This window comes from Microcaecilia unicolor, chromosome 7, assembly GCF_901765095.1.
Source record: "Microcaecilia unicolor chromosome 7, aMicUni1.1, whole genome shotgun sequence".
NCBI lineage: Eukaryota > Metazoa > Chordata > Amphibia > Gymnophiona > Siphonopidae > Microcaecilia > Microcaecilia unicolor.
In genome coordinates this window covers 31,200,800-31,224,546 of record NC_044037.1, presented here as the reverse complement: position 1 = coordinate 31,224,546, position 23,747 = coordinate 31,200,800, and positions in this window count along the sequence as shown.

Genomic DNA, 23,747 nt, shown 5'->3' with positions numbered 1-23,747 from the left:
GGATCCGGAGACTGTTCCAGCTACTGAGAGCCTGAGGTACCCACCATAAGAAAGCGCCAGAGCCGGTGAAGTTGTTTTTAATATATATATTTTTTTTTTGTGTGCACACTCAGTTTTCTTTTTAAATGCAAATATCACTTTTGGTGGTATTTTTAAATGGACATTGGGCCAGGGCAGAGCAATACTCAAGTGAAATGCTGTAGTAGCATTTTCCTGCCAGGAACACAAAGGCTGCTTAAGCCTAGTTAATTTTGAAGACTCCTGTTGAAGTAAAACTGTTTTAAGGGTCTGTAAAGAAAAAGAAGAGTTTTAGTAACACATACTTGCAAGCTTAGAAAAAGGTTAAAAGAATATTTTATTTATTTGTTGCATTTGTTGCCCACATTTTCCCACCTATTTGCAGGCTCAACGTGGCTTACATTGTTCCGCCATGGCTAACGCCATACCAGAGTAAAAGATACAATTAGAAATTACATAAGAATATGGGTAACATAATGGAGTAAAGCATCAAGTATAAAGAGATCACAGTCGGAATAACAGTTAAAGCAGTAATGTGCTAAAGTTCAAATGATGGATCGTTGTGGTATGCTCTGTTGAAGAGGTAGGTCTTCAGTGATTTCTGAAAGTTGATTAGGTCACGCATTTTTTTCACATCAAGTGGTAATGCATTCCAAAGCTGCTTGCCAATGCAGGAGAAGCTGGATGCATGTGTTAATTTGTATTTTAGTCCTTTGCAACTGGGGAAGTGAAAATTCAGGAATGTACGTGAAGATCTTTTGGTGTTCCTGGGTGGTAAGTCTATGAGGTCTGACATGTAGATCGGGGCATCTTTGTAAATGATTTTATGAATCGGGGTACAAACTTTGAACGTAATACATTCCCTAAGTGGGAGCCAGTGTAATTTTTCTCTTAGGGGTGTGGCGCTTTCATATTTTGTTTTACCAAATATGAGTCTGGCTGCGTTGTTTTGGGCTGTTTGAAGTTTCTTGATGATTTGTTGTTTACAGCCAGCGTAGAGTGCATTGCAGTAGTCTAGGTGACAGCACCATTGATTGTACCAGTCTGCAAAATATATCCCTTGGGAAGAAAGGTCTTACTCTTTTGAGTTTCCACATTGAGTGGAACATTTTCTTTGTTGTATTCTTCACATGGCTTTCCAGTGTGAGATTTCGGTCAATGGTAACTCCAAGGATTTTCAAAGTACTTAATTTTAAAAAGTACTTACCTGATGTTCTTTCTCTCGCAGGTCATTTGATCAACACAATAGTTGATTTGAATAAATACTGCACTTTAGAAAGCCCAGTTGAGGTTTTAAATTTCTTTGCGTTTTTAGGAATTTTAAAATGACCTTTAAAATGTAAAATACACTTTAGCTAATGGTATTAGCTCACTATTTTAAAGTTCTATAGGATATTCATTTTTTAAAAATATTTATCTGCAATAAAAACTTGAAATACTTGTAAAGCCTGTGGAAGCCTTTTATTGCCTGTAGCCTTCGTGGAGGTCTCATTCACTCTGGCAAATCAACTCTGGCAAATTTTTAGTGGCAGTAGTGACAAGGGTGGAAGTGTGCTTCGTTTTAAGGAGAACCATCTTACCCCCGGTGCTGTGACCGATAGCAATTTTTGTTATTGTTGCAAAACGAAGCAGCGCTGAAACCTACGTGCTGCATATGCGCCCCAGAAAATTTCTGGCACACGGCGCTAACCGGACGGTAATCAGCAATGTTTACAATCTGACCATAACTGCTCGGTTAACGTGTGAGACTTTACCGCTAGGTCAGTGGGTAGTGGTAAGGTCTCATGCCCAAAATGGATGCGCACTAATTTTTATTTTGCCGTACGTCCATTTTTGGCTAAAAACGGGCCTTTTTTGCAGGTGCGCTGAAAAATGAACCTGCATTTCCAATACACGCATCTATACCAGCACAGGCCACTTTTCGGTGCACCTTTGTAAAAGGACCCCTAAGTGTGATGGCTAAGGTTTGGACGGCTTCCTAAAGGAAAAGTCCATTGGACATTATTAAATGGACTTGGGGAAAATCCACTATTTCTGGGATAAACAGTATAGAATGTTTTGTACTTTTTTGGGGATCTTGCCAGGTATTTGTGACCTGGATTGGCCACTGTTGGAAACAGGATGCTGGGCTTGATGGACCTTTGGCCTGTCCCAGTATGGCAATACTTATGTACTGGGGATTCAGAATTGAATCTTGCTACTCTCTGGGGTTCTACATGGAATGTTGCTACACTTTGAAATTCTGCATGGAATCTTGTTATTCTTTAGAATTCTAGAATCTTGCTACTCTTTGGGGTTCTACATGGAATGTTGCTATTCTTTGTTTTTCTGCCAGGTACTTGTGACCTAGATTGGCCACTGTTGGAAACAGGATGCTGGGCTTGATGGACCGTTTGGTCTTTCCCAGTATGGCAATACTTATGTACTTATGACATTACCTTCCATTGCTCCAAGTGCCAGATGCAGACAGTAAACCCTTTCTAGGGTAAAGACCTACCTACTGTAGGTGTCTCATCTTCAGCATAGGTTCGGAAAGGAGAGCAAAGTGACTCCCACACCCTGCCCAGCATCCCCCATGGTCTCTCCTCCATACTCTAAGCATCACAGAGCCCTTTCCTCCTCCTTTCTGCCATAAGCATTGCGAAAGGATGCCATGTGCCAGAAAAAGAATGGCTTGCCACCTCACTTTCAGCCATCAGATAGGACCCGAGGTAACCTAAATCTCTGCCCAATCCAATGGCTCTCTTCCCTGGTCATCCTTCCTAATCTCCCTCCTCACCAGGCAGCCTCCTCTCCCAAATTTACAACAGGAAAAGCATTTCATCAGAACTCATCTCCAGTCTCTGCCAGGTCAGTTTTGAAGTCTCAAGTCACAAAATCTCGTGACCTAACATGAGATTGGGCCCCACAGGAGCAGGGAATGATGTTCAGTTTAAAATGCTTCTTTATCCCCTGCTGCCGTGGGGGTCAGTCTTGTGGTAAGATTTTGCTGCCCTTAGCATGGGCCTGGTCCTCTGGCAGCAGGAAATGAGGTCTAATTCTGCACTTCTGAATTTTGCACAGTATTGGAGGAAATGCATTTCTGTTTCTCTGTAAGTGTTGCACTACCTATAGAGTCTGGTTTCTTGAAGTGGGGGGGGGGGGGGGGGGGGGTCCATTTCAGTTTTTGTCTCCATGTTTGTTTCTCATTTATGGTTATGGTTTATTTGCTTATATCCACTTATACCTAAGCAGTGTACAAGAGAACATACATACGATTCAAAATTTACAGAATTAAAAACAAATCAATAAAAACATATCAGAAAAGAAAGGCAAATCTTCACGTACAGAAACACACCAATCAAGACAAAACTACAACAGTAGTTTTCTGCCAGGTACTTGTGACCTGGATTGGCCACTTTTGGAAGCAGGATACTGGGGGGGGGGGGGGGGGGGGGGGCTAGATGGAGCATTGGTCTGTAGGGCTGTTCTCATGTTCTAACACAATTTCTGTCTGCTCTCTTAGTTCATATTAGCTGGGGGTCTGGCCATGTGACCTAGGTGGATGTTTCTGCTTCCCTGTAATACACGGAAGCAAAACGATAAGATGATGCCTTTTTTATTGGACTAACAATACATTTTTTTTGTCTGGTTTTTGAAGGCAGTGCCTTCTTTTTTTGGTCAGAAATGAGCAAAACCAGACAATATAAGAATATTTAAGTGAAACATAAAAGGATTCCAATGACAGTATCATGGGGAACGGGAAGGGATAGGGGTGGGGATGAGAAACAGGGAGATGACAAAGCAGTATAATTATATGGTTTATGTGGTAGGAAGCCCAGATCTCTGTTATAACCCCTTTTGCTGGTGTCAAAGTATTTTTTTTTTCATCTTTACTTCAAAAATCTTATGTTCCGGGATTTTAAAAAACATTTTCTCTTAGTGTTCTGATCATAAAGTCATTGTTGCAGTACTCTGGTCTTGAAATTGCTCTCCCACAGGTGTGTTACCCCGATTAGCTTCATGATCACGGGCATAGCCTCTCAGCTCTTCTCTCCTCTGCCCCCACTTTCCTCCCCCAACTATATCTTTGCTGGTGAGGATTTGTTGGTCGTGCCCCTGCCCATGCTCAGGGCCACCGAGAGGGGGGGCAGGGGGGACAAAATTTCCCGGGCCTCCAAGGAGGGCCCGGCGCCGCAGTCCCCTCCACCCACCCCCCTCTGTCCACCGCCGGGCCAGGCCCCCCCCTGAATTCAAATCATAGCGCCTCACCTCGACCTCGCTCTGTGTGAAAGAAGTGCAGCAGCGGCAGTCTGCAGATCGCCTCTCTTTGGGCCTTCCCTCCCTGTGTCCCGCCCTCGTATGACGTAACTTGCGCAAGGGCGGGACACAGGGAGGGAAGGCCTGAAGGGAGGCGATCTGCAGACTGCCGCTGCTGCGCTTCTTTCACACGGAGCGAGGTTGAGGTGAGGTGCTATGATTTGAATTCGGGGGGGGGGGGCTGGCCTGATGGTGGACGGAGGGGGGCGGCGACGACGACGTCGGGGGCAGCCTTGCCCTGGGCCCGGCCCAGCCTCTCAGCGGCCCTGCCCATGCTGCCCCAGCAGTGAGGAAGCTGGTGGTGTGCTTCAGCAGCGGATGGCAGCACTTCCATGCGTGCTCAGTGTCTTCCCTTCTCTATCATCATCTCATTAATTTAAGTGTCTTCCCCTCTCTGTCATCTGAATAAACTGAGAATAGGACTTTGAGTTTAATTAAGGGCTAAGGAATTGGGTAAGACAGAAGAAGACCATGAACTTAGAGTCTGGATGGGACTAAAATAAAGGCAGGACCAAAGGATTTGCTGAATTGGTGATAGGTCTGAATTGGGGAGACATTAGATGGGCTGGATGGTGTGAAACGGAAGAAAAGAAACAGATGGGGAGTGGTGGAGAGATGATTTAAAGGATGTGGAAGGCCTGGCCAACGATTGAAAGACAGTGAAAATAGGAGCTAATGGGTGATGCAAGACATGACGAGGGAGAGGGAATGGGGAAACTGGGGAGGAGATGAGAAAAGGGTAATGGGAAACTGGTTGAGATTAAGAGAAAGGGGATGGAGGCCAGTATGAAACTGGGGCTTATGAGGGAATGAGAAGCAGAGGAATGTAGGGGTTTAGTACTGAGGGTGAAAATGGGGGTCTTAAGAGTAATAAAAGACTGGGGAAACAGTGAAATGCAGAATGGAATGGGGGAATAGAGTGGGAGACAAAAAGCTGCTACGTAAAAGCAGTTAGCTTAGTGGGGTTGAAAAAGGGTTTGGATAGCTTCCTAAAAAGTCCATTAGCCACTATTAAAATGGACTTGGGTAAAACCTACTGCTTATTTCTAGGATAAGTATTGTACTGTTTTGGGATCTTGCCAGGTACTTGTAACCTGGATTGGCCACTGTTGGAAACAGGATACTGGGCTTGATGGATCTTTGGTCTGTCCCAGTATGGCAATACTTATGTACTTATTTATCATAATTACTATTAAACCCTGATGGTTGTATTGTGCCAATTCATTTACTACTATTGGCATTTTTAACCTTGGATAAGTAACAGTGAACAAAATATCATCGACCTAGAGCATAATTTTGAATTGTTCTGCTATACCTTTAATAGGTAAGTGCAAACAGAAGTGGAGACATCAGGAATCCCTGTCTTGGGCCTCTCCCCAATATAAAGTCTTGAGAATAATTCCTATTTGCCTTAGTCTGGGCTCTTGGTTCTAAATATATAGCTCTTATCCTTGCACAATATTTATCCTCAAATCCCATCTTATTCAGAGTTGCAAACATGAAAGCCCAATGCACCCTATCAAAGGCTTGCTCTGTGTCTATAGCTAATAATTTTATTTTTTATTAATTTTAGCAAACCACATCAAATTCAATACTCTCGTAATATTGAGCTGTATTTTCAAAGCACTTAGGGCCCTGTTTACTAAGCTGTGCTAGAGGCACGTTAGCATTTTTAGCGCGCGCTGTGTAGGCATCCACAAAATTCCTATGGGCGCCTACACAGCGCACGCTAATTTTGTGCACACGGTAAAAATGCTAGCCCATAGACTTACAAAGTTACATTATCTCATGCTTCCCTCCTTCGCATAGATTCAGCTTAGTCTTCATGGACCAGGGAAGCTAGATACAAGGATAGGTGTTCTGCCAGTAATTTTGCTAATATCTTGATATCAATATTAATTAAAGATATTATCTTATATGATCCACAGCAGGTAGGGTCCTGGTATGGCTTAGGGAGGACTGTAAGCATATCTTCCCAAAGCCTTGCCCATTTGTAAAGAGTTGAACATGTCCATCAATTTAGGAACTAATAGATGCCAAAATTGCTTATACAATTTTGTTGTGGATCCATCTATTCCTGGAGACTTTCCTATTTTTAGGGATTTAATGGCCCATTTTATTTCTGTGCACATAATCCCCCTAATTCTATAAAAGTCGCCAAATATTGCGTGTACAAATGTAGACACATGCAAATACATGCCCAAGCCCCACCAGCCAAAGTGATTTGTTGACCGTGCCCCTGCCCATGCTGCCCCAGCAGTGAGGAAGCTGTAAATGTAGGCACACTCCGATCTGCATGCACAATTTTATAGAATGAGCCAATTAGTGCCAATAATTGGCTTTTTAACAAGTAATTATTGGCACTAATTAGATTTAATTGGGACTAACACATGTAAATTTAGGAGTGGGATCTGCACCTAAAATTTATGCATGTCCTGAAAAAGGGGGCACAGAAATGGGAGGGTCATGGGTGTTTTGAGGCAGACCAGGGGCGTGGTTTTGAGTTACCCTCCCTACCCATCTTCAAATCCTTGCTCAAAGCCCACCTCTTCAATGTTGCTTTCGGCACCTAACCTTTATACCTATTCAGGTAATCTAGACTGCCCCTATTTGACTGACTGTACATTTGTCCTTTAGATTGTAAGCTCCTTGAGCAGGGACTGTCCTTCTATGTTAAACTATACAGCTCTGCGTAACCCTAGTAGCGCTTTAGAAATGTTAAGTAGTAGTAGTAATATGGGTGCTCCATGCGTAAATTTAGATGCTGACATCTAGCAGTGCCTAAGTTTACACGTGACCTCTCCACTTACATGTTATTTTATAAATTGCGCTGAACTTTAGGCACGGCTTATAGAATACTGCTTAAACAGGGTTTTTTTCAGTGACAAGTTTTTAGGCGCCAATTATAGAATCTAGCCCAATATCTGTGTCCAAGATTTGCCCTATCTGTCTCTTAAAGTTGTTGCAAGGAGACCCTCTCCAAATACTCCTTAATATTATTATCTTGTATCTTCTCATCTGAGGCATACTGCTGAGAATAAGAGGTCTGGAAGCTCGGTTTTATTTGTCTCTCTTCCTCTTATATCGACCCATGTTTATCTTTCATTTTCCAAATCGTCCCCTTTACTTTTTTTAGCTTTTAGTTTATTGTTGGCTAGAAGATGTGAGGCCCTAGCTCCCTGTTCGTAATCTTTGTTTCACCAGCTGTAGATGCCAGGGCTTGCTTTGCAGCATGTAATTCCTCAAACTCATACTTCACCTGCAGAAGGTATTGATAAAGCAATTTTGGCCCCAGGCCTTATACCGAGCTTCTATCTGGTCAAGTGGGATAAACATAAAGGAATCCTGTTCAGAAGGAATGGATCCTCAGGAGCTTAGCCGAGATTGGGCGGGGCTGGTGGTTGGGAGGCGGGGATAGTGCTGGGCAGACTTATACGGTCTGTGCCGGGGCTGGTGGTTGGGAGGCGGGGATAATACTGGGCAGGCTTATAGATCTGTGCCAGAGCTGGTGGTGGGAGGCGGGGCTGGTGGTTGGGAGGTGGGGATAGTGCTGGGCAGACTTATACGGTCTGTGCCAGAGCCGGTGGTTGGGAGGCGGGGATAGTGCTGGGCAGACTTATACGGTCTGTGCCGGGGCTGGTGGTTGGGAGGCGGGGATAATACTGGGCAGAATTATACGGTCTGTGCCAGAGCTGGTGGTTGAGAGGCGGGGCTGGTGGTTGGGAGGTGGGGATAGTGCTGGGCAGACTTATACAGTCTGTGCCCTGAAGAGGACAGGTACAAATCAAGGTAGGGTATACACAAAAAGTAGCACATATGAGTTTATCTTGTTGGGCAGACTGGATGGACTGTGCAGGTCTTTTTCTGCCATCATCTACTATGTTACTATGTAAGTGTCCCCTCAATAGCTCTTCCGAATGCTGTTGCTCTTTTTGTAGATAGGAATCTGTGGAGATGAACATTCCGTGAATGTAAACTTTTATCCTGTCCCATAAAGTGACTCTGCCAGTCTCTTCTGTATCATTAAATATCATATAATTCTGCAACCTCCTCCTTCCCTCATGTGAAGGAGCACTGACTGATTACCCCAAAGGCTATAATAGAGCCTCCACAGTCCCCTCTCCCCACTCAGAGATTTTAAATTGAGTGACTTGACACTGAGGCATGATCTGACCACACAGTAAAGGAAAATGGGAAGTAGACCAGGCTGACCAGGAACAAACACAAAGACTTCTAAGGATGGTAAAACATTTATTGGTGAAGGCTCAACACTTGGAGCAGAGACAGTTTGCTGATGCTACAAATCCTGTTTCTTTACAAAGGTCTTTTTCAAGACCAGATTTTCTCATCTACATTATCAACCATTATTCACCTGTTGCTGTTTTTTTTTACACATATTATATGAAGACTCTGCCAAAACACAGTTCTGTGTCGAGTCTTCATCCATAATGTTTGTGCCTGGTCTGCTTCCCACTTTCCTTTACTGTGTGTTTGTTACCGTGGGATTTCAGTGTTCCTCTGCTTTGGCAGATTTCCACATGATCTGACCACAACATATTTCCTCTTCCCTCCTGGTGTATCTCATATCTGGGAGCTTTATCCATTATAATTTATTTATTATTTATTGCATTTGTATCCCACTTTATCCCACCTCTTTGCAGGCTCAATGTGGCTTACAATATATCATGGATAGTGGAAATCCTATCTATGGGGGAATGTGACTGATGTATTGATGAATAATAGGGCTATTCCGTAACATTATCCTTTCTGTACAGCCAGGTATCACTGGTTGCAGTTTATCCATCGTCCCTTATGATTGGTTCCTATGTCCCACCAGCCCTTCTCCCCTGCCCTGTGTTGTCCAATTTTGGATTTAGGGACAAATTAAAATCTCCCCCAATAATCAAAACTCCCACCCTTCTTACTTCCAAGAGCATCCCATGTTTACCAAAAGAGGTGCCTGATTTTCATTGGAAACATAGATCTCGCTAAGACTACCCACTTCTCCTTCATGATCCAGCCTAGCGGTTAGTGCAGCGGACTTCGGTCCTGGGGAACTGGGATCGATTCCCACTGCAGCTCCTTGTGACAATGGGTAAAGTCACTTAACCCTCCGTTGCCCCAGATAAATGGCTTTGGATGTGGTTGCAAAAACTGTAGAAAAGCGGTATCCTCTCCAAGATAATATACCATCCCTCTACGTCTTTAGTTTCCTTAAAAATTTCCACTTTTCATTTCCTTTCAAAAAGAATTCCCACTCTCTCTTTTCTATAATTATGCTGTTTTACTACACTGAGAATTATTTATTTCCCATCACACGCTCATCCTGCCACTTCAAATGCATTTCCTGCAGAATTAAAACATCAACTTTTAACCTAGTAGACCTCCCTGATCTTCCGCTGCCTCTTAATCTGGAAATGTAAACCCTTAACATTCCACGAGGCTATTTTTAACTCTTTCTTATGGTCCCACCATCCCTTCCCCAACTATTCCCTCCTCTCATTCAGCCAACCCTACTGACCTCTCTGCTCTCTCCACCACCTACGCTTTATCTGTCCTACCCCACCGCATCCCACAGCCCATCCTACAAATCCCTTTGCTGCCTCAGCCTTGCAGCAACCACCTGAGAAAGAGTGACCCCTGCCAACCAAGTGCCTTTAAACATTAATATTAGAAATCCTCTCCCCACCCTGGTAGTAAAATTAACTGGGTAGCAATCCAATTGTAAAATTTGACACATCCTAGCTATCCCCACCCCCAAAACTAATTTATGTATTCACCCCTCCCTCCAATCTCCCTCTCTCCATTCACCCACATACAAATGACACAGTGTTCTACGCTTCCATCGTTCACCCCTCCTCCCCCCCCCCCTTTTCCATTGCACACACACATACCCAACTAACTCTCATCATCACACTCACGGCTTAGATACTAGAATCTTGCACTTCATTCACTCTCGGTTCCGATTCCAATATTACTAATTCTTAGCCAGTTCTTCACTTCACAACTAGTCTCTGCTGCTTCTCCCCTCTAGATAAGGCCTTTTGCAGTGGAAGGCTTTGTCTGGTTATTTTTCAGTTTGTTGTGGCAATTCCCAAAGCCAGTCCCCACTGCTTATAAGGTTTGATGAGCATTGTTCAGGGTTTTGGACCCTTTCCACCATGATGCAGAGCGGTGAACACTATTCCTGCTGGATACAACCATTTATATTTCATTTGAGTTTGTTTAAAGGAGCTGAGTGATGGTCTTGAATGTGGACTACTGCTGCAGGATGACTCGTGCTAGGTCTGAATAGATAGCTTCCTGATGACCCTTTCATTCAGATCGATTAAGCGCTCTCATAATACCTGAAATACGCTTCTTAATAGCATAGTCATGTAAACAAATAACTATGTCTAGGCGGGTTTTTAACACTGGGCCCACGGGAACGATGTGCCCAGTCTATCTTGATCTCCACACTTGCCCCATTTGGGTCTCTCTGCCCAAGTGCTGTCCAACAAATCTCTGTTGCAACTTCTGCACAGTTCTTATAACATAAGAGCATAAGTGTTGCCACACTGGGACAGACCAAAGGTTCTTCAAGCTCAGTATCCTGTTTGCAAAAGTGGCCAATCCAGGTCACAAGTACCTGGCAAGATCCCAAGATTTTATGCTGCTTATTCTAGAAATAAACAGTGGATTTTCCCAAGTCCGTCTTAATAATGGCTTATGGACTTTTCTTTTAGGAGATTATCCAAACCTTTTTAAAATCCTGCTAAGCTAATTGTATATTGTGGTACCATCCTGGTACCCATAGCAGTCCCCATGATTAGGTGTCATTATTGAAACGGATGTAGTTGTGGGTCAGGATGAATTGGATTAACCTTGCTTCCATGTAGTAGGAAAAGGTGAAGTGAAGGATGAAAGATGAGAGACTGAGAGCAGGGATCAATAGCAATCCAGCCGGTTCTACTTTCCTAAAAGTAGGTGCAGTGGTGCAATATTTACAGTGCTGTCTTTTCATAAGTGGATCTGTTGCTGTTTGAGTCCTGGGAAGTAGGTCTGATGTGGTATAGTAAGTTTCCTATATAGGTTCTGAGTGTCTTTTGGCAGGGTTTAGTATTATTTCACAAAATGTCTTGAAGTGGAAGGAGTGTTTGTTGTTGTGCTTGAGGTGATACCACAATTTTAATATTTACTTTTCTGTGGTGAGTTCTATTGGGAAAGGTCCTAACTCCATAGCTGGGGAATGTGGAGTGTGGGTTATAGAATGCTAAACGTGGTGATGATGCATAGTGGTCATGTGACCACAGCAAAATTTGGAGTGCTTGAGTGATCTCAGGAGAGCTACACGATAGACATTCTGTCCTAGTTGAGATAATATTTAATCACCTCTCTGACCTCATGTGCAACTTTCTTAAATAAGTCCCCTTATTTTTTAACTCCTCTTACTCTCTTACCTATCTATATGTTCCATCTTTGCTTATACCCTATACCCAATTACGTATTGTGATGACATTGTAGGTAGTATACTATGCCATACCTTGTATTGTTATTTGAATGTTTTTACTGCTGTTATTGTCTATTGCTTATGTTTGATTTATTCTTACTGTGCACTGTCTTGAGTGAATTCCTTCAAAAAGGCTGTAAATAAATCCTAGTAAATAAATGCAGAGTGGTCACATGAAAGCAGCAAAATTTGGAGTGCTTGAGTGACCTCGGGAGGGCTAGTTGTAGTGACAACGCAGAGCAGTCATGACTGCTTCAAAATTTGGAGTATTGAATGACCTCGGGAGGGCTACACCCCACTAGCCAAATCCTTATCCAACAAAGCCTTAACCCTTTTATCTATGCAGACGATGTCACAACATTCATTCCTTACAAATCTAAACTGACTGAAATCATCAACGAAATCAAGTTCAGCTTGTACATCATGGACTCTTGGGCAAATTGCATTTCAACTAAGACTAAACAAAGAAAAAAACTCACTGTCTCATCCTCTCATCCCTACACAGCGTGGACAACCCCACTATTATCAACACCCCAGATTACACCCGCCCTATCTCAGACAGCCTGAAAATCCTCGGTGTTACAATGGACCACAGCTTAACACTAGAGAGCCAAGTGACATCCACAACAAAGAAAATGTTCCACTCAATGTGGAAACTCAGACGCGTGAAACAATTCTTCACGAGGGGAACATTTCGCAACCTGACAATAAATGGTAGTAAGCCATGTAGACTACTGCAATGGAATTTATGCGGGATGCAAAGAACAAACCTTAAAGAAACTTCAGACTGCTCAAAACACGGCAGCTAGACTTATCTTCGGAAAAACGTGATTTGAAAGTGCAAAACCCCTTTGTGAAAAACTACACAGGCTCCCAATCAAAGAACGCATTGCTTTCAAAATCTGCATTCTGGTTCACAAAATTATCTACGGTGAAGCCCCGGGATACATGACAGACTTGATCGACCTACCAACTAGAAACACATCCGAATCAACACGAACATATTTGAATCTGCACTACCCAAGCTGCAAAGGACTGAAATACAAATCAACTTACGCATCCAGATTTTCCTACATAAGCACACAACTTTGGAACGCATTACCGAAAGCCTTGAAAACTACGAACAACCACCTAAACTTCCGGAAAATAAAAATAAAGACAACTGCACCAAAAAAGGAGAAAAATAGAGAAAACCCCATTGTTAGGAAACCGGCAAGCACATCTTGGGAGACAGATTGTTTAAAAAAGGATTTATATACAAGGTGTTTAGTTAAACACAAACCCAAAGATTCTATATATCGTGCTGAGATTTCTGCGTGGAAATCCAAGCGTATTCCCAGTGGTGTTCCTGGGGGGGGGGGGGGTGCAGTCCGCCCTGGGTGCATGCCGCTGGGGGGGTGCCGCGCGCGCCTGTCCTCCGTTCGTTCCATGCTTCTTCTCTGCCCCGGAACAGGTTACTTCCTGTTCCGGGGCAGAGAAGAAGCATGGAACGAACGGAGGACAGGCACGTGCGGCACCCCCCAGCGGCGTGCACCCGGGGGGGGGGATTCCTTCACGGGGGGGTGTCCTTTCGCCAGGGGGGGGTCGCGCTGCATCCGGGGAGGCGCTGCACCTGGGGGGTGGGGCGCATCAGCGATCCGCCCCGGGTGTCAGCCCCCCTAGGAATGCCACTGCGTATTCCATCATAATTCATAGTAACATAGTAGATGACGGCAGAAAAAGACCTGCATGGTCCATCCAGTCTAAGCAGTGCTGATAATTGGATGTTAACAAGCAATTATCAGCACTAATTGGCATTAATTAGAATTGGAAACACAAGGATTGTACAAGGAATCTCACTGACCAGAGGACAGACCTTTGCTTTCTACATCAGCCTCCCCCCTCCTGAGCAACCTGCAGGGAAGTGTCTTCTGTAACGTGGTGCGCCTAAATTCTAAGCCGCATAGTTGAAAAGTGGGCGTGGTTGTCATAGAATGGGCGGCTCATGGGCGTTTCTACAATCTATGCGCGTTGTTATAGAATACACCCACGCCACGTCTAATTTAGGTGTCGGGATTTACACCAGGTTTTAGTTGGCATAATTGACCGAGACTAAATTTAGCTGTGTGATCCGGCGATCGGTATACTCTATATACTGCACAGAAATTTAAGCCTATTCTATACAATTTAGGCATACTTTAGAGAATACGTCTAGGCGTATTTTTTTACTTTCGGAATTTTCAGGCACCATATATAGAATCTAGCCCCAAATGCTTTTCTTTCTAAGACATTAGAAACAAGTACATCCTCACATGAAATAGATAAATTAGATAAAATAGATGAACATTACCTGACCCTTCCTCCCCTCTCCCTCTCTAAGATCCCCCCAATTCTACCTACCATTCATGTACTTCATTCCACCACAATATCACTGTATTCATGCCATGTATTTCATTCATGAATATCATTCATGCCATGTATTTGTTCAGACCGGAATCGGCTAAGGCCGTTAACGGTAATATGTAAGCCACATTGAGCCTGCAAAGAGGTAGGAAAATGTAGGATACAAATGTAACAAATAAATGAACACTACCTCTAACCAAGCTGCATCGACAATCTGAGAAAGAACAATGCCATCATTAGCATCCACTTACTGGTGGCACAGAGAAATAATGTGATTTGTGCAAGCTCTTTTAAAATACTCCCTTAAACTGTGTCATGGTTGTGCCCATGTTTCGGGCTCTCCTTCTTCTCGCCACCTAGCTAGGCCAGACTTGGGGGCTGCAATGGACTGTCTGATTATTATCACCCATTCCAGATTTCAGCCCAGTCCGGTCCGGATCTTCTGGGTTGCCAGACTTGCTTGTTTTGTTTGAATCTACACAGCACCTGTAGTTGCCTGGTGATTGCTGCAGCTGAGCCTCAGCTGCTACTGGGCTTATTAGCCATTTTGAAACTCTCTGCTTTGCCTTTGCATCGCCTTAGGCCCTGGTACGTTGGTGCTTGTTGCACTTCTGCTTAGTTTGGGTTCTTGCCTGGGATTCTTGTCTGTTTTTAGTTAGTCTGTGTGTAGTTTAGATTAGATTGTTGCCTGTTTTCTCTCTGCAGTTTCCAGTCCTGTCTTTTCTCTGTCGGTATTTGTTCCCTGTTTTAGTGGCTGCTTGCAGCTTTCAGTCCTTTCCCTTAGCTTATCCATTCCTTGCCCTGCTGTCCCTGTATGTTCCTTTCCCCTCTGACCCTCAGTCCTGGTTCAGCCTAGTGGGGATCCAGGTCCTGCCCTGTCCGGTAAGTCCTGCCGGCCACCTGCACCCAGGGGCTCAACTTCTGAGGAACGGTGGTCAAGTGCAGGTGAAGTCTAACTGTTTGTCAGAGTTCTGCCTTGTCTCTGGTGTGGGGTGGTTTCGCCTGCCGCTGCCACTCCTCGGCAGTGGCCCAAGGGCTCACAAACCTAGTTCCTGCTGTGAAAGCGTGACAAACTGCAGCAGCCACAGGTTCTTCACAAGTGCATTGGTATTAGCTTGAGGAGCAACTTCAGGGCAATTGCAGCCTAATGCATGGCCCATATGACAACATGAATTCTGAATCCACCGTGCCTTTGTCACTGGATGTCACAATGATGTCCTGAGCGAACCCTGGAAGGGAAGGGTCAGAATTCTGTGAGGAAAGATTGCCATGACTACTGCTGAGGATTGAGTTAAGGCTTTTCTTCTGCTGCTGGGAAAGAAAGAAAAAAATAATGTGGGACGCACTAGGGTTTCCACAGGACCCAACTGTGGCCTCTGGGCCTTACGTTAAAGATCACTGCCATAGCCCAAGGTATAACTTTTGAACCTAAAGGTCATCTTTAGAGAACTCTAGTGCTTATGTCTTCCATCCTCCTCTCTCAGGCAGTGATCTCCATCTTGGACTCAAGCAAGCCTCTCCACAGCCTTTTCTCTTCTCTCTGTCCTTGTAAATTGTATCATATTTTTATCAATGATCCAATCATACATTCATTCAGTCAGTCAGCGATTATTCAACTGCAATTCCAACAGAAAGTCTCATCAGGCTTGTATTGAATCAGATTCAGTTCAGCACTGTTGGATTTGACTATCTGCAACAGGTTCCAGTTGAAAATGAAGAAAGCAAATCTTCTCATATGAATGATGATGTGGTTTAATTTGCTGTGTAGTACACTGAATCCATAGTATAAGGCCAAGACATCCTCCCTGCCATGCCTTGGAGGGAAGGGTGAAGTTGGGAGTATAGTGTTAAGCAAAGAAGAGATGGTCTGCTCCCTAATCCAACCCCTTCCCTCCATTATTTCTTCCTCTCCTAAGCAGCCAGCAGGGAACAGGAAGAGAACCCGAGATTTCAATGTACTGCCAGCTCCTCCCTCAAGAACTATTGTTCCATACTGTTCCATAGGTGAAGGATGGGTCATAGTTCTAGGCACCAGCCCTGGGGTAGAACCAGCAGGAAAACAGCTGTTTTCAGTCTGAGGTGATTGACAGGCACAGTAATACTCCATGCTACTTGGTGTCTGGTGCAGTAGCATGGGCCATGGGAATCCAGGGCACTCCCACGACCCATACCTCTCTCTACTGCATAGCAGTAGAGAGAGTTTTTGAAATTGGTATTTGGATTAGCTCATATCCTTTTTTTCCCAGCAGTTACATTTAGGTACAGTAGGTATTTCCAAAGGGCTTACAATCTAAGTTTTTACCAGAAACAATGGAGGGTACTACTACTTAACATTTCTAGAGCGCTACTAGGGTTACGCAGCGCTGTACAAATTAAACAAAGAAGGACGGTCCCTGCTCATAGGAGCTTACAGTGACTTAGAGCTTAGAGTGACTTGCCCAGGATCCCAAGGAGCAACAACAGGATCTAACCAAGCTTCCCCGGTTGTCAGCCCAGTCTATAACCTCTAGGCTGCTTCTCCACTCTGTTAGCCTAGAGGTGGCACTATCTGCTCCCAGCTAATGATATTGTTGGGAACCTAGATTTCTGCTCATAGGGATCCCACAGTAAACTCTAGTGGCTTAACTAACGCAGTATACGCTTGACTTTACCATCACATCACTAGTTGCTAGACAAAAGTAGTTTCTCCTGTGACCAGTATTAAAATCAAGGAAGAAGACTGACCAAGACCAGGACCAGAACCAGAACCAGAACCAGTACCAAGCTATCCAACACACTCCCTGAGTCTCTCGGTACCTCTAAGAACTGAGACTATAAGTGAGAAGGAGAATAAGTGACATTAAATACTGTTTACATTCTGCTTCTGCAACTCTTATTGTACCCGTTGATACGTCGAAGAAACTTTTAAGTTAACGTTTTGGTCCCCACTCCCCTCCACTAGCACGTTTTAAACTGGAATTGTGCGCACTTCAATAAACAGTGATGTTCTCTAGAGTCCCAGAGCCTTTCAGAAGGTCAGATCACCAATATTGGAGTGGTCTGCCTTATTGTGAGTGTGAAGAGAACAGTATGTGTGAAAAAAAAATGTGTTCGGCCTCCCGGCCCTGATCTCCAGCCAATAAATCTTCCTGTGTGAACAGTCCCCTACATAGTATCCAGGCATACACCAACCGCCTCCTCTACAATATCAACAACAACGTAGCGGTGCCAGCAGGAGGCAGCCACTGCCCGGTTCTGAACACCGCCGATCAAAAACAAATACCTTTTAGTGTTGCTTAGAAGTGTGCTAGAAAAAGCAAAGGGTGAAATCATGGCCTAGTGGTTAGGGTGATGAACTTTGGTCCTGGGGAACTGAGGAACTGAGTTCGATTCCCACTTCAGGCACAGGCAGTTCCTTGTGACTCTGGGCAAGTCACTTAACCCTCCATTGCCCCGTGTAAGCCGCATTGAGCCTGCCATGAGTGGGAAAGCGCGGGGTACAAATGTAACAAAAATAAAATAGATACTATTGGAGATTCTACATGGAATGTTGCTACTATTGAGATTCTGTTGCTACTATTGGATAGTCTACATGGAATGTTGCTATTCCACTAGCAACATTCCATGTAGAAGCCTGCGCGGCCACATTAGTGATCTGCAAGGGCCGACTTCCTTCTACATGGGGAACTGAGGAACTGAGTTCGATTCTCACTTCAGGCACAGGCAGCTCCTTGTGACTCTGGGCAAGTCACTTAACCCTCCATTGCCCCATGTAAGCCGCATTGAGCCTGCCATGAGTGGGAAAGCGCGGGGTACAAATGTAACAAAAATAAAAAAAGAAAATTATTATAAGCAATTCAATGCATTATTCATCAGATCACAAAAATGAAGACAAAGAAATAAATAAAATTGAGGTAGACTGCTTGGATCGTAACAGAATTATATTTTGCTTGACATAAACTATTGTGAGGCTCCAATAAGATAACAGGAGAACCATATATTAGTAATTGCATGATTGTTGGCAGTAAAACTAAAGTGATGACTATGCCGATGAACTTTTCTCCTGCCAAAATCTCTGCTTTCTTAGGCTGCTTGTCAGACTTGCAGGCCTACCAGGTGAATGTTGGCTCCTGTTGCTAGTGAGCCACAAAGAGCATTTTGATTGCAAGCACACCGACAGGTTCAATGCTTCCTTGTGTTCTCTGTGCTATGGAAGCAAAGTGTTCGGGCCTTAGCTCCTGAACAAACCTGTCTCTCTTCATTTGCGCCTGGCAATATCACAGAAATCTCTGTACTGCTGTTTCGTGTTATTAAGATGGACTTGGGGAAACCCACTGCTTATTTCTAGGATAAGCAGCATAAAATCTGTTTTATTGTTCTGGAATCTTGCCAGATACTTGTGATCTGGATTGGCCACTGTTGGAAACAGGATACTGGGCTTGACGGACCTTCGGTCTGTCCCAGTATGGCAACACTTATGTTCTTAAGAAACGCTTTTGGCATTTCCACTTTCCTTTGAAGTCAGAATGATTAAATTTTTTGACACTCACCAGACAGGACTTAACAAAGATCTGGGTTTTCTAGCCCATTGTAAATCATAAAATTGTACTGCTTTGTCACCCTCCTGTCTCCATGCATATCTCCCTGTCCCTCATCCACCGGACTCTTCCTGTCTCTCACCTATCCACCCCCATCCTGTTAGACTGTCACTGAAATGCTTTGATGTTTCACTTATATATACTGTCATCTACCAACATTTGCTTATTTCCGAACTGACGAAGAAGGGCAACCTTCGAAAGCTAATCAAGAAATGTATTAAGTTATGTCCAATAAAAAAGGTATCATCTTATTTTCTTTTCCATGTTTTATTTTGTTTTATTTCTATTGATTTCTTTTAAAAGTGGACTAACACGACTACCACACCTCTCTAATTTCCTGCAGTGATTTGAAAACTTGCTTCCAGTACGTCCAAATAATTTTTGCAAAGGATAAAGCACAGGTTTCAAAAGAATGTGAAACAATTTAGCTGGTTGCAGTTTGTATTGACCTGACTTACAGGACAAACCTTCATTTACCTTTACAGGGTCTATTAGCAAGGTGTGGACCCCCCCCCCCCCGAGGGCTAGTTAATTCCTTCCCTCTCCTTTGGTTTGGGCTGCCCCATCCCCATTGTAGTGATGTGCAGCCCAACATTTCTCATTTTGTTTTCTTTCGTGTGTCATTTGGAGCATTGCTCATTTTGTTTTGGTTAATCTTCATTTTCGTTTCGAGGGCAATGTCATAAGAATGCATCTCTTTGCAACTGGTGTGCCCTCTTTTCAAAACGTGTGTATTTGCAAAGAGGCCGGTGCACTATTTCAAAAAGAGTGCACACTCTTTCCTAATAGAGTGCATATGCATACACTAATTTGCACAAGCACTCTGCAGCATTTTTCCAGGAAAAGGTTCAACAAGTATTGGGTGTTGAGGGTTGAGCTGCAACTGCTCAACCCTCAACACCCAATACTTAGATACGGGTAGAAAGAAAGTATGAAAAACAGCACAAGCAGAATTCTTACAGGTCTCTTTACCAAGCTCAGGTGCCCTTTTAATAAAAGATGTTAAGATCTGGGCTTAAGGCATTTTAACGTGGGACTTTCCCACTTGTTAAGCCTGGATTTTCCGGTTTAGGGCTTTTTAAGTAATCGCTTTTTACAGGTCCCATGCGTTTATTTTTCCATTAGTATGTGGGACTTTTGTAAAAAATTAATGCAGCAGCATTTACCTATTTAGGAGGCGCTACATCAGAATGCGCTAGCTGGATAATGCTTCCACACCCATTCCCTACCTATGACAGAGCGTCTCCAGAACAAAAATTACAAAAACATTAAATAATGCACAATTAACATGTGTAAACAGGCGAAATACTGCAAAATGCATTTTGGACTAAGCCTTTTATGGCCCACTAACAGCAAATTAGGCTTTAACGCCCTTTAGTAAAAGGGTCCCTATATTAGCTGTTATTGAAACTAACACGTAATGGACCAGATTCTCTATATATGGTGCTGAAAAAAAATGAGCATTGAATGCTATTCTATAAATGGTACTCCGAGTCAGGCATCATTTATAGAATAGCCTGTACCACCGGGATCAGCGCCCAACTTTAGGTGCAAGGATTTACACCAACTGATACCTGGTATAATTCCTCATGTGTAATCTAGGTGCGGATCCCCTGAACTCTGTAATACTGCATGCATCTTTAGTGACCCACCCAAGCTCCTCCCATGGCCACGCTCCCTTTTCTGTGGCATGCTAAAAGGACCACGCATCTTTATAGAATAGCGCTTAGCCGGATGCACACGGAAATCCAAATTGTTGCCAGTTAACACCAATAATTGATAGTTAGTGCGCATTAATTGGCTTGTTATTCAATTAAATTGCACAAGCACCCAAATTTGCCCATGCAATTTTGAGCACCATATATAGAATCCGGAGGAATGTGTGCTAATTTCCACGTTAACCAACTAACACTGACGGGGACAGGGAATGAGTGGATGCTGCACCTTATAATTAACATGAGGTAGTTAATGTGTTAATTGATAATGCGGTCCAATTAATTGATAATGTGGCACTCATACTGTTCAGTAGCACTTCATCACCACTATGGACACTGACCTATGGGGTACCACAAGGATCAGTACTGTCACCTATTCTGTTCAATATCTACCTCAAGCCACTAGCCAGGCTAATTCGGTTGATGGACACTCAGTTCTACATCTTCGAGGATGATGTGCAGCTACTCATACCCATTGAACCTGACTTACCCACAGCCCTGAATAAACTAACTACCTGTCTAACATCAATTCAAGAATGGGCTAAACACAACAAACTTTGCCTGAACCTAAGTAAAACCGAGCTTCTATGGGTCCCTAACACAGGTGGGCACATTCCTGACATCAAAATCTCTTTTGGGAAATATGACCTCCCCCTCAAATCACAAGTCAGAAACCTTGGAGTACAGCTTGATTCAACACTTAATCTGATCCCCCAAATCCAAGCAACCTTCAAGAGCAGCTTCTACCACTCATGACAACCACGCCGCCTGTCTCTTTACATTGAGAAGGCAAGTCTTGTCTCAGTTGTGCATGGCATGATAACATCAAGACTGGATTATTGTAATGCACTCTACACTGGTCTGACTACAAAGGGTCTGCAGCAGTTCCAACTGCTTCAGAATGCTGCAGGAAGATTGTAAGCGATGTGACCACATCACACCATTTTTGCAAAAACTTCACTGGCTACCAGTACAACACAGGGCCAAATTTAAAACTCTATGTTTGATCTTCAAGGCCCTTGAAGGAAATGGCCCAGAGTACTTGAAGAACAGGATCTCTCTCTAAACTCCTCCGAATTCACTAAGGTCCTCCCAAGGAGTATCCCTAACCACACCGTCTCCATAAGACGTTTCATGATGTGATGATACCCACAAGCGAGCCTTCTCCGGAGTAGCCCCCACACTCTGGAATGCACTCCCTGAAAGGCTTCACCTAACACAAGACTACCTCTACTTCAGGAAGCAGGTGAAAGCTTGGCTCTTCAACCAAGCCTTTAATGGAAGAAGGAACTAATTTGTTAGTAACAAACACACTCACACAAGGAACAACACCAGCTGCACAATACTGTAGCAGGACACGTTTACCCACGCCTACCCTAGCTAAGATAATGTTCAACCACTTTTGTGACCTCATTTGTAACTTTCTTTAAATTAGTGCCTAATTTTTTTTCTCCTGTTGCTCTATCTTATCTATCTAGATGTTCCATCTTTGCTTATACCCTATGCTGTCTGTTCACGCTTTCCAAAAATACTAGGACTAGGGGGCATGCGATGAAGCTACAATGTAGTAAATTTAAAACGAATCAGAAAAAATGTTTCTTCACTCAACGTGTAATTAAACTCTGGAATTCGTTGCCAGAGAATGTGGTAAAGGCGGTTAGCGTAGCGGAGTTTAAAAAAGGTTTGGACGGCTTCCTAAAGGAAAAGTCCATAGACCGTTATTAAATGGACTTGGGGAAAATCCACTATTTCTGGGATAAGCAGTATAAAATGTTTTGTACTTTTTTGGGATCTTGCCGGGTATTTGTGACCTGGATTGGCCACTGTTGGAAACAGGATGCTGGGCTCGATGGACCTTTGGTCTTTCCCAGTATAGCAATACTTATGTACTTACTAAAATGTTTTATTGTGAATTATGTTGACATTGTAATGTAGTATATTTTGCCATACTTTGTACTGTTATTTGAATATGTTTTTCTGCAGTGATTGTCTGTTGCTTATGTTTGACATTGTTGCTGTACACCACCTTGAGTGAATTCCTTTGAAAGGGTGGTAAATAAATCCTAATAACTAAATACGTAAAATTAATGCCACCTGAATAGGAGTAGCTAACTGCATTGCATATTGCATATTGAAATATTTTTCTCTGTGGCTACCAAATGCAGAACTACTGAGAACACTCCCAACTGATAGTGCAGAGGTTTTGCAGTTACTGAGCATTACTCTTGGCTATGACAGTGCAGTAACTGCAAACTCTTACTGCAACTTACTGATTTAGATTGTAAGCTCTTTTGAGCAGGGACTGTCTTTCTTCATGTTCAATTGTAAAGCGCTGCGTATGACTGTTCCCTTCTCCACTACTGCCAACTCCAGACTTCGCGCCTTCTGTCTCGCTGCACCCTACGCCTGGAATAAACTTCCTGAGCCCCTACGTCTTGCCCCATCCTTGGCCACCTTTAAATCTAGACTGAAAGCCCACCTCTTTAACATTGCTTTTGACTCGTAACCACTTGTAACCACTCGCCTCCACCTACCCTCCTCTCTTCCTTCCCGTTCACATTAATTGATTTGATTTGCTTACTTTATTTATTTTTTGTCTATTAGATTGTAAGCTCTTTGAGCAGGGACTGTCTTTCTTCTATGTTTGTGCAGCGCTGCGTACGCCTTGTAGCGCTATAGAAATGCTAAATAGTAGTAGTAGTAGTAGTAGCACTATAGAAGTGATTTATAGTAGTAGTAATAACTTACTAACTAAATCCCTTGAAGTTTAATTGTATAAACCTTTGGCAAAAGATAAATATCTAATGTGAGAAAAAGTAAAAGACATATATGATAAAACTGAGCTAGCACCATGAATCAAGGGGTAAAGGTCTCATTAGGGAGAAATACTAAAGGAAAGGAAATATACATAGGATGGAGGAAAGGACTCATTGTTTGACGCAGGAACTGCCGGTGTACCAAAGGAAGCTAATAAATAGAACAGAGAGACTTAAAATGAATCAAAAAGAAAAGCTGAAACAATAGAGCTCTGCATTTTATCCAAAGTATCATCCAACTAGTACCCAAAAATGTGTCGTTTTAGGTTGTTCTGGCCAAAGTGATGCCGAGTGATGTATAACTGAAGCTTTCGTGGGTAAAGCTCTTCATTTCTTAGCACAAGCTATAATGAAATAAAACAATAATGTTTCTAAGAATACAAATCAGTACTGAGAAATACCAAGTTATACAAAATGTACAGCTATAGGAGGGCCTGGTGCTAATGGCTTC